This window comes from Nipponia nippon, unplaced genomic scaffold (genome assembly GCF_047370975.1).
Source record: "Nipponia nippon isolate SJK-2023a ecotype South Korea unplaced genomic scaffold, ASM4737097v1 scaffold_9, whole genome shotgun sequence".
Classification (NCBI taxonomy): domain Eukaryota; kingdom Metazoa; phylum Chordata; class Aves; order Pelecaniformes; family Threskiornithidae; genus Nipponia; species Nipponia nippon.
In genome coordinates, this window is record NW_028262413.1 from 39,308,799 (window position 1) to 39,322,705 (window position 13,907).

At 38.7% G+C, this 13,907-nt stretch overlaps 1 long non-coding RNA gene across 1 annotated transcript in view; it reads left to right on the forward strand.

Moving 5' to 3' along the window:
• The first annotated feature begins 1,778 nt into the window (after positions 1 to 1,778).
• Positions 1,779 to 13,907, forward strand: part of LOC148050282 (uncharacterized) — a 31,549-nt gene continuing 19,420 nt past the window's right edge. Inside the window, exon 1 of the long non-coding RNA XR_015701372.1 lies at positions 1,779 to 1,844. This is a non-coding gene — a long non-coding RNA (uncharacterized LOC148050282). The remainder of the gene's footprint in view (positions 1,845 to 13,907) is intronic.

Sequence of the window (13,907 nt, forward strand, 5' to 3'; positions counted from 1 at the left end):
TAAAGGCATGGACCCAATTGCCTTAGCTGGTGCTTGATCCAGGAACGAGGAGACAGAGAACCATCCCACATTAGTCAGCTTCTAAGCCTGACTCTCTCCTTACGTCTGTGTGAGCCACTATAAACCAGGACACCAAAACTTGATCACTTAATGATTTTCTAGTCTGCAGATCTCTTGTAAGGATGGGCTGAAGGTGCGGGAGCATGAATTTTTTTATTATCTCGTTCTTCTCATGTAATTCTTAATATTTATGAAGAGTAGACTTGCTGTGGCTACTCAGATTTCCATTTATATGTTAGCAATCAAGTCTTTCAAAACATATCCCTGGCAAAAGAATAATGCTGATAACTCAAAGATGAGTTACATTTGATTAATTTAACAAATTAAATTATATTGTAATATAATGTAAAATGGTCTAACACAGTGGTAGTTAATTAAATGGACAAAATTCTTAATATACTAATGGCCTGATTTAGGAATTAATTGCTGAGCCTTTACCTTTATAACAATTCAGATTTCTTCCTCCTTTGACATGGTTTTAATAAGGTAGCTGTAGATATTCTTAATGCTTATGGTAGCATTTTTTGTTGAACTTATTTCTTGAATTTATTGTAAATATGAATAATGATATTAGATTCTGTTCTGTGTGGAAGATGACAAAAGGAAAAAGTGTTTCTGAATTACAGAAGGTTCATCTTGAAAACACTTCTGAGCTTTCATTTTTGTTAATCATATTTTCCTCAGAGTTTAAAAAATAATACATTTCTACAGACTCTGCTTCTTCAGAAAATGCAGCTCTCAGGTAACTTTCATTTCAATTCCTTGCCTGCATAATTAAAACACAAACTCGAGACTTTTTTCTCAACACTTCCATCGTCTATTTCTCATTATGCTTCTTGATGAGATTTTTAGGCTTCACAGAACACCATCTAGGCAGCTAATCCGATGCAGTGCTAAGATCACAGCACTTCTTCTGTAATTCTTATTAGGTTAATCAAGAAACTTACTGAAGCAGGAGGTTTTTTAAGGCCTGCCAAATTTGAAACCATAGATCAAAGTTCATAGCCCTCTGACCCTTTTGCCCTAACTTGCCTCAGCAAAGTCTACATGAATGGCTTTATTGTGAATATGGCAATGTCCGAGAGCCTGTACATTTGCAATTGTTTAGGCTTAGGAGAGGCATTGTGTTGTGACTGATGAAATGCATTTTCTTCTCTTTCTGAAGTGTAAAAGTTGTCACCTTCATTGCCTATACAAGTGCTCCGGTGATCACAATAGCAGTTAGGTGATCCTTGTTCCTGTCAGACTGAGCACCCAGTTTTATGACAGAGTGTAATTAAATGGCTCAGAAGCCAACATTAGGAAAACAGCAGTAAAGAATAGGGAAAAAGCTTAATTTCCATATGGTCAGCCAAGCAAGAACAACACCAGCATTGTGATCTGGAGTAGACAGTTTAAGCACTATTAAAGAGACGTCTATTCTTTAACTTGTCTCTTGAATGCCACCGCACTTCTTTGATTACCCTTCTTCATGGTCAAAATGTCTTCCTAAACCAAATGCTTTTTGCATGGCGTGACTTCTTTGGTATTATTAATATAATAGCAAGGATTATTTTGAATAATAACACTGAACTTAAGAATGGAAATCAAATAATTTAATTAAATGAAGTTTGACCCAGAAAGGCTTAGGGAATTTTAATAAGGTTGCCTTAATAACATTCTGATTTACTACTTCCTTTTTCAGGGGAAATTACAGAAGTAAGATCACAGTAGGATTGGAGCTTTCAGCGAGCATGGGGTAGAAATGCTAATTGTGCTTCTGAAGAGGACCTGACGTTCTTTGGGTAAATTAAATTGTGTTTGGTTTTTGTTGTTGTGGGTTTTTTGTTTGGTGTGGTGGTGTTTGGTTTTTTTTTTTTTTTATAACTTCCTGAATTAATTTCTCTAAAAAGTAACCAGTGACTCTCTGGATTTAGCAATTAGCCAGCCAGAAGAGTTAAAACGTTTTTGCAGTCATGTATTCTCTAAATTGCCCACACCAGCTATTTAAGTACTCAAATGTAAAACTGACATCTTGGTTTTAGATGTGCATGTCATTATTGCAGCTACTGTAATGTTGTATTGGTCCCTCTCTGCGCCTGATAACACTGCATCCAGAGCCAGTGGGAATTTGGCTGTTTTGAATGTGAGTGGTGGCTTTGAGATGAATTACCAGGGACTCTGTTCTTGCATTGTCAAAAGAACATGTTGAAAAGTTTGCAACTTATGCAATGCAGAAATGAAGAGTAGTAGTGTGTGTGTGAGCAACATAGGTTTGATTTTTTTTTTTTAAATTTTTTTAATATATGTCTCACTGAATTGAAAGCAAATGCTTAGGAACAACCTAACACTTATTTCATGAGCAGTTAACTTGAAAGTCGATGCCTGTATAATGGTAAAATGATCAGATATTTCTGATAACACTCTTACAACCTTTACTTAGCAGAGCATATGAGCGTGGTTCCAGAAATTACAGGAGTTTATTAAAATAAAGCAAGAGATGTTGTTCAGATCACTAATTTACTAATTAAAGCAGAGTGTCAATTGATTAAAGCAGGATGTTCGTTTACAAAGCAAAGCAAACAAAGCAGTTCAGGCAATTATGGTTCTCGTCCTTATTGCAGGAAAACATTTGAAATTCTGGCAGGCAGTTGTTTACTTAATATGAGTATTCAATTCTTCTCTAATCTTCAAATCTATAGAAAATCACTGTATCACCTGCAGGAAGTTCTCAAGATAAATACCCAGCGGCATATTTTGGTACAATCAGGCTGCAGTCTGCTGCCTTTCAAACAGGAAAAGTGAAAGGCAGAAGCAATAAAAAGGATGTCTTTGAGGGGTCTAAATTTCTTCTGCCCAACTCTGTCTTGACTACAGCTTAATTTTAAAATGCATCCTTTCACCTGCCACAGCTAAACCAGTTTCCTCTCTATGTATAAAACAGAAGTGTCAGTTTTGTTTGATTCTTAGATACTGAACATTAAGATGCATTATTATTAGATGAGGCAAAGTTTATTCTGGTGAATTGCATTAACGAGAGAGCAGTGTGACAGATGTGATACAAGCACATGCTGTGTCAGCTTGAGAAGGAGTGTATGTGCAGAAGAGAATATTGTCATCACTCTCAGCAAAATAATGCAGAATATCGCTTTATTTATGGCTTGAAAAACTGACAGAGACAGTTAAATCTTTGTGTCAGTCAAGTCCTGATTTAAAGCTCCAGCTGTCGATATTCAAGGACTCAATTACATTATGACCTTTCATCTTTTTCCTCTTTACAGCACACATAGTGCCAAGGCTCCTCTTAATTTTTTGTTGGTTTTTTTTTTTTTTTTCTTATTCTTTCCTTGTGCTCTGTTCTTTAAATAAAAGCAAGGAGGCAGGTAGGGGAAAATCTCTTTCCAGCAACTTTATTTTTTTATTTTCATTACATCATTATAATTTTCACAGTTGTAATTCCATGGTGTTTCTTCCTGGCATATTCTCACTTACCTAGCCAGTGGAGCCAAATGGGATTTACCAATTTACTTCTGGAAACTAAATGGCCTAATGTTCCTCTCTGGTTATCTACCCTTTCAGCTGGTGGGATATATGCTCTGCCTTCTGCCTGCTTAGTGCCCTGTAGATAAATTTGCACAGAATTTCTTTAGCTGTCAGAGTGATGGATGGGTGGTACAGTGGAGCCTGCTCAGCCAAAGCAAGTGGCTGCCTTTGCCATCCATCACTCTTCCTGCTGTCAGCCCCCTGATCAGGGCTTCAGAGCAGGTTCAGACTTTGTCTAGGTCACAGTGCCACAGAAAAACAATTAGTTTGTCAAGGATATACATATTTTAGCATGAGGATATTTGACGTCTGAAATGCTGCTGTTGTGTTCTGCATTCGATAAATCAGATTTTTGCTTTGTTTTGAAGTAGGGGCTCTGTGCTTAGGGGACAGTGAATGTGTCACATTGGGTATTCCTGTAGTTATGATTGTGGATGGTAGGAAAGAAAAGTGAATGGCTGGTTAGAAAAAAGAAAATGGAAAAGAAGCATTTGATACCTGAGCAGTGGAGGCAGATGTATGTTTTAAAAGGGATGTTAAAAACAGCTCTGGCCTTTTAAAGCATTTAAAGTTTTTTCCTACCAGTAATTTTTAGTAACTCTGGTTGTCTTTGTGCTTTAGATCATTCTCTGGCTTGATTTGTTGGCTCTTTTGACTCACCAACTATTTGTGAAATAGAAAAGTACCAAACTAAATTGAAGTATTTCTTCTTACTTGTTTTATATTTCACTAAGACTTGTGTTTCTCTGTATGTCATTACATTTCATGTGTTCAGCTGGTAACTTAAGTTTCTGCTCTTAAACTAAACACCAGCCAGGATTTTTAATTCAGAACAGTCCTTAACTCTTCCTCATGAATTTAATTTTTTTCTTCCCATGTAGAGGTGCTGGAGAGAAGAAATGAGAGATACCTTAGCTGACAATTCATTTAGCTGGCGGTGAAACAGAGCTAGCTGTTTGAATGCCAATTGTCCTCCAGTGGTTTTTACTGTTCTGTGAGGGGCTTTTCCCCAGTTCACCAGATCTGCTCAGCTTCTGCTGGGGACAGTCCAGCAGGAGTGCTACCAGTTGCTGAACATGTGGCTTCACTCTGGAGAGAGCTGGCTGTTGTGTTGCCTGCTGGAGAATACCTGAAGCATGGGGTCATACTGAGAAGAAGAAACACTTGTGATATGAAGAAGGATACAGCAGTATTACAAACCTGTGTTTTGTGCATGAATCACTTCAACAAAAGATGATAACTGTAGCTAAGCCTAGGTCTGAGGTTGTCAAAGGCATTACATATGCTCAATACCACCCTTGACTGTACTGTGGAGTAAGGGAACATGAGATTACACGTGCTTTGTAACACCCATACAGCAGGCTAGCAGCGGTGAGCCACCTGGTAGCTTGAGTAGTGTTTCCGTAATGGCTATATGCACCTAGCTGAGCCCGACACAGCACCAGTGACCAACAACTGTACGCAAGTCTTTGTTCATCTGTCCCCACAATTGTCTTTCAGGAACAGTAGCACTGACTGCTTATAATCTGAACAATCTACTTGTGTTTGCATGTATAAACCAATCAGCTATGAAGAGTGCTGTGGTATGAAGTATCAACAATATTTTCCAAAAGTAAATTTGTTGTATTTAGCATTTCAATGCCTGAAGACGGTGTTGCAATATCTTGCAAATTAAATGGACTTGCAAATAATGATAATGTTCTGTGCTTAAGTGGAAAAGATACTTAAAATCATAGCTGCCTTTCTTTGCAACTGGTGTGGTGTGCTAAAACTCTGTGAAGACAAAATAACTGTGTTCTGGATATGCTGTGAAAGCACAGAAATAATGCACCTCCTTGTTCACTAATATTTCTGTTATCTGTCACCAGCCACTCTGAGCATCTCTGCTTACAGGATTGTTTTCTTAGAAGGCTGCTACATATTTATGTTCAAGTGAGGAGGATTTTTGCTTGGAGCTGTTACCAGTGGATCAGCAGGGAAAATAAATCTTTGCTAAATTTGTGTTTTTCACATTTTCAAGTGATCAATTACATTTATCAAGTTTCTGGATAAATGCAGATTATCTTCAGCTCAGTAAAATTGTAATGCTTCTCCTCCATATGTAGGGCAGAAGCTATTTCTGTGTGGATGCTGTGCAGACAGCCTTCCTGATGGCTGTGAGAAAGATGGCACAGCTAAGGCTATGTTGACATATTTAGAAGGAATTAAGCTCTCTCCACACATCTGTATTTTAATAATGTGGCTTTTTTTCAGTGTTTCTTTGCACAGTGGAACAAATCGGAAATAGCCACTGCAGCTGAAGGCAACGGAGGCTCTTGCTTGAGCAACAGTGTGTGTTTCCTAATCCTCTTCCAAACCGTTCTCAAACAACTGTTTGTTATGTTATCGGGTTCAAACCTGTTCTCCTGCTCTGTTTGCTTTGTTACTGTGCTGTGTCTCACAGGAGGCATTTAAATCACAAGGTCTTTGTGACATGAACTTTGGCATGCATCTAGAAGTATAATATACAAGTATAGTATAGGCGTTATTTATTTTAAGGAAAGAAGAAATTTGGCAGCTGGCTAGGAAAAGATGCAATTTGGATTGTTAGGACAATAGTAAGGGCAGGTTTTCATTACTAAGCAAGCATCTAGACATTCCTGTTAACATGCCCCATAACTCGTTATACTAATTTAGTATTAGGAGAGTGCATTGCATCTAGGTGGAAGTTTGGGAAGAAATTTAACCTGTTCCTGGTTTATTGAGAGAGAAAATGATACTACAATTCCAAAAGAAATTAATAAATAAAAATTTGTGGTAGTGGGGAATAGTTAATTGCTTCTTGTTTCTCATAGTTAATAGAAGTTTATGGAAGCAATGGGCAGACTGAATGACTCTGAACATGGTTCAAGTGGAGTGGCTTTGTTCTAACTTCTCTTCCTTTGAATAAGAGTGGAGAACCTGGGCTCTGGCAGATGTACCAAGAGTATAAAAGTACTGTATCTGTTACAGAAGCTGCAAGCCAAGCATCAAGTTGAGAGGTCACAACACGCACAGTAAATATTTAAATGCACTTTAAAACAAGTGCCTGTGATTTTAAAGCCTTTTAACATCTTATATAATATTTGGACAGGATAATGATTCTTGTGTGCCTTACTCATCTTGAAAAATACTGAGTGAAAGTTCAGCTGGATTCTATTTTATCCTGCTATTTGTCTGCTTATTTGCTTCACAGGTGGCTGTTAAATCAGCTTTATGGGGAAACTAGGGCTAATATTTCTGAATTTCTGCAGGATCATCACCTGGGGCATTGTAGTAACATGGTATGTAGTGTGATGTGTGTTCATATGGGCATTGAAGGAATCTTCCATCTAGTTTTGGTGGTCACAAAGCCACATTAGAATACATTATAGTAACTCAGGTCTAATACTGCCAAAGAAAGCAGAATGAGCAGTTTTAAGCAGTAGATGACAGACCGTTGAAGAAGTAAAGAATTTGTAAGAGTAGATTTAGGAGGTAAGTATCCAATCCAGTAAGTGCAAGGTATGTGTTACCTAGTACCTAGAGGCTCGACTAGTTTTCTGTAACAAGACCCTGAAACTGTGCCATTATAAGCATCAGGTGTTTGGCATGTGGAACTGAATTTTCCACCTTAAAATCACCTTAGCATTTTAAAGCCAGAAAAGACCGCCACTGTGTTGTTCACTCTTTTGTTTTATCAAAGAATACTCATATACTCAACCTAATACCTAATGTTCAACTTCATTTTCAATATCAGTTGTTCTTTATCAGTCCTTGGCCAAGCCTGATAGTTGCCAGTGCATTGTCGTGAGAGGTGAGATATAAAAGTAATGCAACTGATATGTCCTATGTATACTGACTTCTAGTGACTCCTCAAGTTGCTCAAAAGCTTTTCTCTCCAGGGCCCTGGTATGAACATGACCTTCTATAATGCTAAATATTAAAACAGCTGTCTTAAAGCTTCATGTTTTAGTTTTAAAAGCAAAGGAGCAAAGTCACGGTGGAGGCCAGCTGGCAGGCTTGCATAGCCATGCGCAAGCCTTTCCCCTTTAGACATACCAGAATTTAAATTTGCACTTAAATCACAAGTCGGTATGAATTTAAGCCTATCCAAGAACTCATTTATGCACATCACAAAGCCACCCCACAAATTGGTACAGTACTTTTCACTTGGCAGTCATTCTTCCAGAGATATCCAGGACAGAAATAGCAAGGGTATCGCAGGCCAGATATATGCTGGCAAAGCTGCCTGTGGTAGAAAACTTGTTCAGCACCTGCCTGTTTGTTCTATGCCTGGCTGCCATCGCCTGTATTAGACTATCACATTTATAATGACTGAAATTGTCCATGTTATTTAGGAATGAGTCGTTCTTGTTTTATTGTTTAACCTGAGGCTAAAATTTTAAGTGCAATTTGAAGTGAGCAAGAAGATAGAAAAGCACAGCAGGTCTGAGCAGAATCACTGATTTCGGAAACTTGTCATTTCTTGGGATGCAAACTTGGAATTGGCTGTGCCTAGGAGAGCACTTGTTCCTCTTCCCCACTGTGCACAGCTCGGTTAAGGTTGACAGGTCTCTGTGTGGGTGTGGAGATCTCAGAATTTAACAACTCATATTTTACTCAGTATTTAAAAACTGAAATAATTGTTGATCAGGCTCTTTCCTTCTGCTTGCCCAAGTTAATGTCTGATGATAATCCCAATGACTTTCAAGTGAACTGTGTGATGTCAGGAATAAATGTGGATTGTTAATTAAAAATAAAAATAAAAATTGGAAAGTAGGTCAGGATGATTTTAAATCCTCTCAAGACCACCTGGTTAGTGCTGGAAGAGAGGTCTTTGTAGCCTCATGAAAGAAATCTTCAATCCTAATTTCTTTTTGAGAGACCCTGAAGAAAGAGATTCCCTGTGCAACATGAAAGCACTGTGATATTCTTCCTTCATGTGAAATATCTAAAATTGTGCCTGTAATGGCTGCTAAGTTAGTAGCGCTGCAAAGAATGTGGAAAAGAATCAAGCTTTACCCAGTGATTTTTTTGCTGAATATTAACCTATCATTGAATACTGCCTGGATAATTAATGAGATGGCCAAGAGTCTCCTTTTATACATATGCTCTCTCCGGCACACTGGTGTGCTTTACCTTCTTGAGAGCTAGGAAAGTTGGCAGGAATTCTTCTTGTTGGCACTGATGGTAATATGTTCACTGGCAAAAGTATTAAGCTCCGCTTTGTAGAACTGCTCTAAACAAGCATAAGATATCTTAGAAACGGAGAAGCCTGCAGCCAGTATTGATTACTGTACCAGCTAAATTCCTTTACTAACCTGTGTGTAGGATCTGTGGTATCCAAGTTGCAATCCCTTAGTTCTTTGTTTAAGGTTTTGTATCTCTCAGCAAATCTACCCTTCCAAAGTCTGACCAAAATGACTTGATATTCTTGATCTTATTTTTCATTCTGCGTACAATTTTGAAGCAGTTTTAGTGTATATATTAAAAAAAAGTGAATCATTTTCTGTTAGAGAGGAAAAATGTATTGATTTATTTTTTTAAGTGACCTCCTTTAAAACTTTCTTGAAATGTACAATTATCATTTAAAATCACTTAAGACGTGGGAAAGAAATTATGTACGCAAATTAAAGTAGTAAATATCCTGAGAACCTCTCTTCTTCTTCGTGTGTACATCACAATTGTGTTATGCTTAGTCCAAAACTCTCTCGTCATGAAAAAAATTTGCAGTTTTAGTGCGCCATGTCCAACTACATGCTGTTTCCTGGAAGTGAAGCGGGGGTTACCTCTAAAAGGCCTTGCTTTCCACAGGATCAGTTTGATCCAGTTGTGTTAATCTGTGTTAGTCCGTCTGCTCTAATTAGACCAGGGTTTTAACATTGGTGATAAGTAGAGTTAGTGCTCTTTATCTTACTTGGGAATTACTACAGTAGTAGCCTGTTCCAGCAAGACAAGAAGATTTTAGCTATAATTACTTCATGGAAGGCTGTCATTTATAAAGACGCATTGTCACACAGCTGCGGGAACACTCCCCCCAGCTGGATGCTCACCAGGCTGCTCTGGTTACCTCCTGCCATACAGCCTCTGGGTGTTTTATAATTCCTGTTGAAAAGTAGGAAAGACAGGCCCTTTGGTTTCTCTAGTATGCTTACAGGTCACAGGCTGTCTATTCATTTTCACAAAAATGGGACCTCGTTGCCCGGCTGCCATAACCTTCTTAAGACAGCACTGATCTCCATCCCCAGCCTCTGCTACTTCAGGCTGGGAAAAGGTGTGCTTTGTGAGTGAGTGCTGAGTTTAAAATTTAGCTTCCTTAAGTTGTCAGGGTTACAAAAAGCCAATTGCTTTCTACCTTAGTTACATGAGAAGTATATTTTTTAAGGCAAAATAATGGATGTGTGTGCATATTTATTGTTTGTTTGGTTTGGGTTTTTTTTTTTTTTTGACTGCAGTGGAGTGTGCTTGGGGCTTGCTGTCAGGGTCACCTGCAGAACCCAGGGGTCCCTCCTCTGCCTGTGTTTTCCTTTCTGAATCATGAACTGTTTTCTAATATGCAGCTACTTTCTCAATTTTGCCTCTGGTCTGCTCTCTTATTTTCTTCAGCAGTTGATTGGGAGCCTGCCTTTATAATTTTTACCTTGTTTTATTAAGTGAACTTCTGCAGCAGCAAAAGTCAATGGAAACTGCTTGATGACTTCACAGAGGGTGGATTGTGGCCTCGCTGTATAGAGATGCATGGTATTTTGTAGAAATGTCTTTTGAGTTATGAACTACAAATCTTGTAATTTTTGTTCATGTTATCTTCTATATCAATGGATTAGATTAATGACTTGTTTGCTTTATCCTCAGTTTTATATAATTGTTTATTTTCTGTAAGAGAGGCTGTTTTAGTAGAAGTATTTGGTGGAAACATTGTACTAGGTAACTGACTTTTTTGTAATAGAAATATTTTTTCAAAAGCAATAACAATGTCTCACAGGCCTTACGCTTAGCTGTAGTGTGATATGATGCAGATTTTTATAGTAAGTCTTCAAAGAATCTCCATCTCTGATTCATGTAGATGGATATCTTACTGAAACATTTTTCTGGCATGTGAAAGCAGATGAATAATTCTTGTTTTGTTTTCTCAGTTATAAAGGGAAATGAATTCTCTCAACAGTAAATGATTGCAAAAAGCTTATTCATGCCATGGTTTGAGAAAGCATGTGGAAAATATGATAGTGATGGAACTGCTGGCTTGCTTTAAGTCCTATAGCATATATGGGTTAAGGGGTTCACTTGTAAGACTTTAGTACAAGAACAGTGAACACAAAAAGAGAGAGAGGGAAATAGATGAAGCATAAACAAGAAGACAGAGATTATTCTTGAGGGTCTTTAGAAGATGTCTGCCTTGGCTGGCTCTCCCAGTTCTAGGAGAAGCTAAGCTGCATTTTTTCCTCCTTTCTGATCTCTCCAATCAGACATTAAGATGTCATTTCAGGTCCTGAGTTATAATTTAGGAATTTCTTCTCGTTGACTAGTCTACTTTCCATTTCTGTCTCAGGATAGAATTATGTAATTCTTTCCTTCCTAGTTCATGACTTAAAATATACCAAATGCATGCTGGTATGCAGGTTTTTTCTCCTGGGGCATCTGTGCTGATGCAAATGACATAAAAACAACAAATGTGCCATGTACCTGTTTAGTGTCCTCTGATCTTTATGTCACTACAAGTTAAGCTGAGGAGCTTCCTCCTGAAGTTATTAAGATAGCATTGAGAAATTGAGTTTTTCCCATGACGTTCAGATCCAGATGTCTGCTTATTCCAGCATTTAGACTATAGAGAGTATGTCTCTCTCTAAAGTAAAAGAAGGGCTCTGTGACTGCATGAATTGTTATTATACTCCTCAATAGTTTAATTTAGTGAGTCAGGCAGGCATCCACCTCTGGCTGGCTGGTATAGTGGATCCCAAATGGGAGGTTGCCCTCATGGTGATGCTTGCTGTTCCTCTGCTTGGGTAAGGAGATCTGGTCACTGTGAGTGGACAGTGGACAGCTGCCATGGGTCTGGCATGTATTTCTCTTCTGTAAGGAAAGCTCTTGCTGTGGGGTCCTTTCTTTGCTTTCCATTTAGAACTTGCAAGGTTTCTTAAAATTAAACCCAAAAGCTCTACTGTGGATATGTGTCTAAATAACACATTTGATTCAGTCAACCTTACTATAACAGTGGGAAAGCCAAAGCAGAGGACATGAAGGGTGTAAGGATGTGCAACCTGGTGTGTTGCACCATAGCACCTGGTATGTTGTATTGCCAAAGCTTTCATTTTAGAGAGAAATTTAGGAAGGAGTAGGACAAAGATGAGGTCAAGCCTTGAGACTCCAACCTCTTTGACTGCTTTGGAATACTATGTGGGAAGACAAAGCGATTGGAAATAGGAGTAGGAAACTCGAGTACTGTGAACACAGGGGAGTGGATAAGGAAAAACATTGGTAAGGAAAGCTTGGTAGTATGAGCTCACCGGCTGCTGAGATACTAGGCAACATCTTGGGGAATTATTTAGGAATCATCCCAAAGTGGGTGAGCTAGGAAAAATAATGTATGCTAGTAAACATACCTCATCAATGTGTGAGAAGGTATTTGCCTATATAAAGCCATAGTTAAAAAGTTTTATGCCCATACTGAGCATAAATGTGCCGTTGCATACTAAGAAGCTCCAATTGCTGAGCTCCTTTGAGGACTAGGCCTCTGGAATACAGAAGTGATGGTTATTTTTGCAGGTTGCAAGAGTGCACTAGGGCTATTTCCAGTGCTAGAACCGAACAGAGCAAAATGTGTTAAAGAGAACTGAAATATGTATAAATAAAAGTGTGTGTGTAGAGAATAGATTTCGCTACTATTCAGCATTGCTTGGAGATTTCTAGGACCCTAAAACTTACAGCGTATACAGTGTGGTCCACAAGCTACTTGGATCTGCAGTGAGAGCAGGAATATTCACTGAGGCTCTGACTCAGCTGCACATCCAGTCTAGCTGGTTCAGCTAGCTTCAAATCTTGAACTAGCTGTGTCCAAATGGAGGCTCAAAAAACCCAATAAGCATCATCTGTAAAAACATAAGTTTCGGAAGTATTATGTCTTAAATACAAGAGGAAAGCCTTTTACTCTACTTGATGGTTCACATGTCAGCTAGACTGCATATCCAGCCCTGGATGCTACACAGCAAAAAGACATGCATCAGATGGAGAGAGACCAGAGGCGAGCCATAAGGATGATAAAAGAAAACATGAGCTATGAAAGAAAACTGAAAGAATTTGGTTTGTTTAGTCTAGAGTTTAAGAAAAGAAGGCTGAGAAGATATAGGCAGAAGGCTGCTGTTTGGATGGAGAGAATAATCTGTTTTTTCATGTTGGCTGGGGACAGGACAAGAACTGATGAGCTTAAATTAAAGCAAAGGAGATTGGAAGTTAGATATGAGGGGAAACTTTGCAATTGTAAGGATAATTAGTCACTGGAATAGATTGCTTAGGGCTGCTATGGAATCACTTCAGCTTTGTAAGAGCAGGCTTGACAGACATCTGCCAGGAGTGCCACAGGCAGTGGTGCCTGTGCCTGGGAGTACTAAGGTGAACTCGGGGACTGCTTGAGCACCTTCCCGTCCCAGTTTCTTTGATATGCAGTTTGTTTTCATTCTCACACTGCTGCTTTCTGAGGCCCCATTCACCCAAAAAAATCTCAGTTAAAATGTTTATTTGATGCCTACTTCAATCAACCAGCAGGAAAACAAATATAATATATGTTTTTGTGACAGAAGAAAAGTTAGCCTGAAACAGATTTTACTATGGAGACCAGCTTTAGGGCTACCAGAACTTTCACAACATCTGTTTTGCTGTGGTGTAGCAGGAAGCAGCTTCTATTACACTTTATCAGCAAAAATTCAGATCCCAAAGTGACAGGGCAAGCTTGAAAGAAAAAACAGCTGTTGAGGAGACTCTACTGAGTATGCTACAGGCTTCAGCAAAATAAAACTTGATGGGAAGGGAAAGCAAAGCATCTCTTCATTCAGCTTTGAGAAAAATTTACATGGTCACAGATTAGCGAATGGATTTATTCACCAGTTTACAAAACCTGTTATTCACAGTGCTGCACTGCATGTTCCCGTCAGCTGTCTCGGTGACCCCAATGCAGGCAGCGCATTCCCCAAGGGTCTAATGCACTTAGCTGGTTTTAATGTAAGAGCGTGTGTCGTCTGGACTGATGAAGCAGGGTTGTGATTCCAGTTGCATACTTCATTTCTCTTGGATAAAATAAAATGGTGACTATGTTCGGTTCTGTAATTGTACGTGTT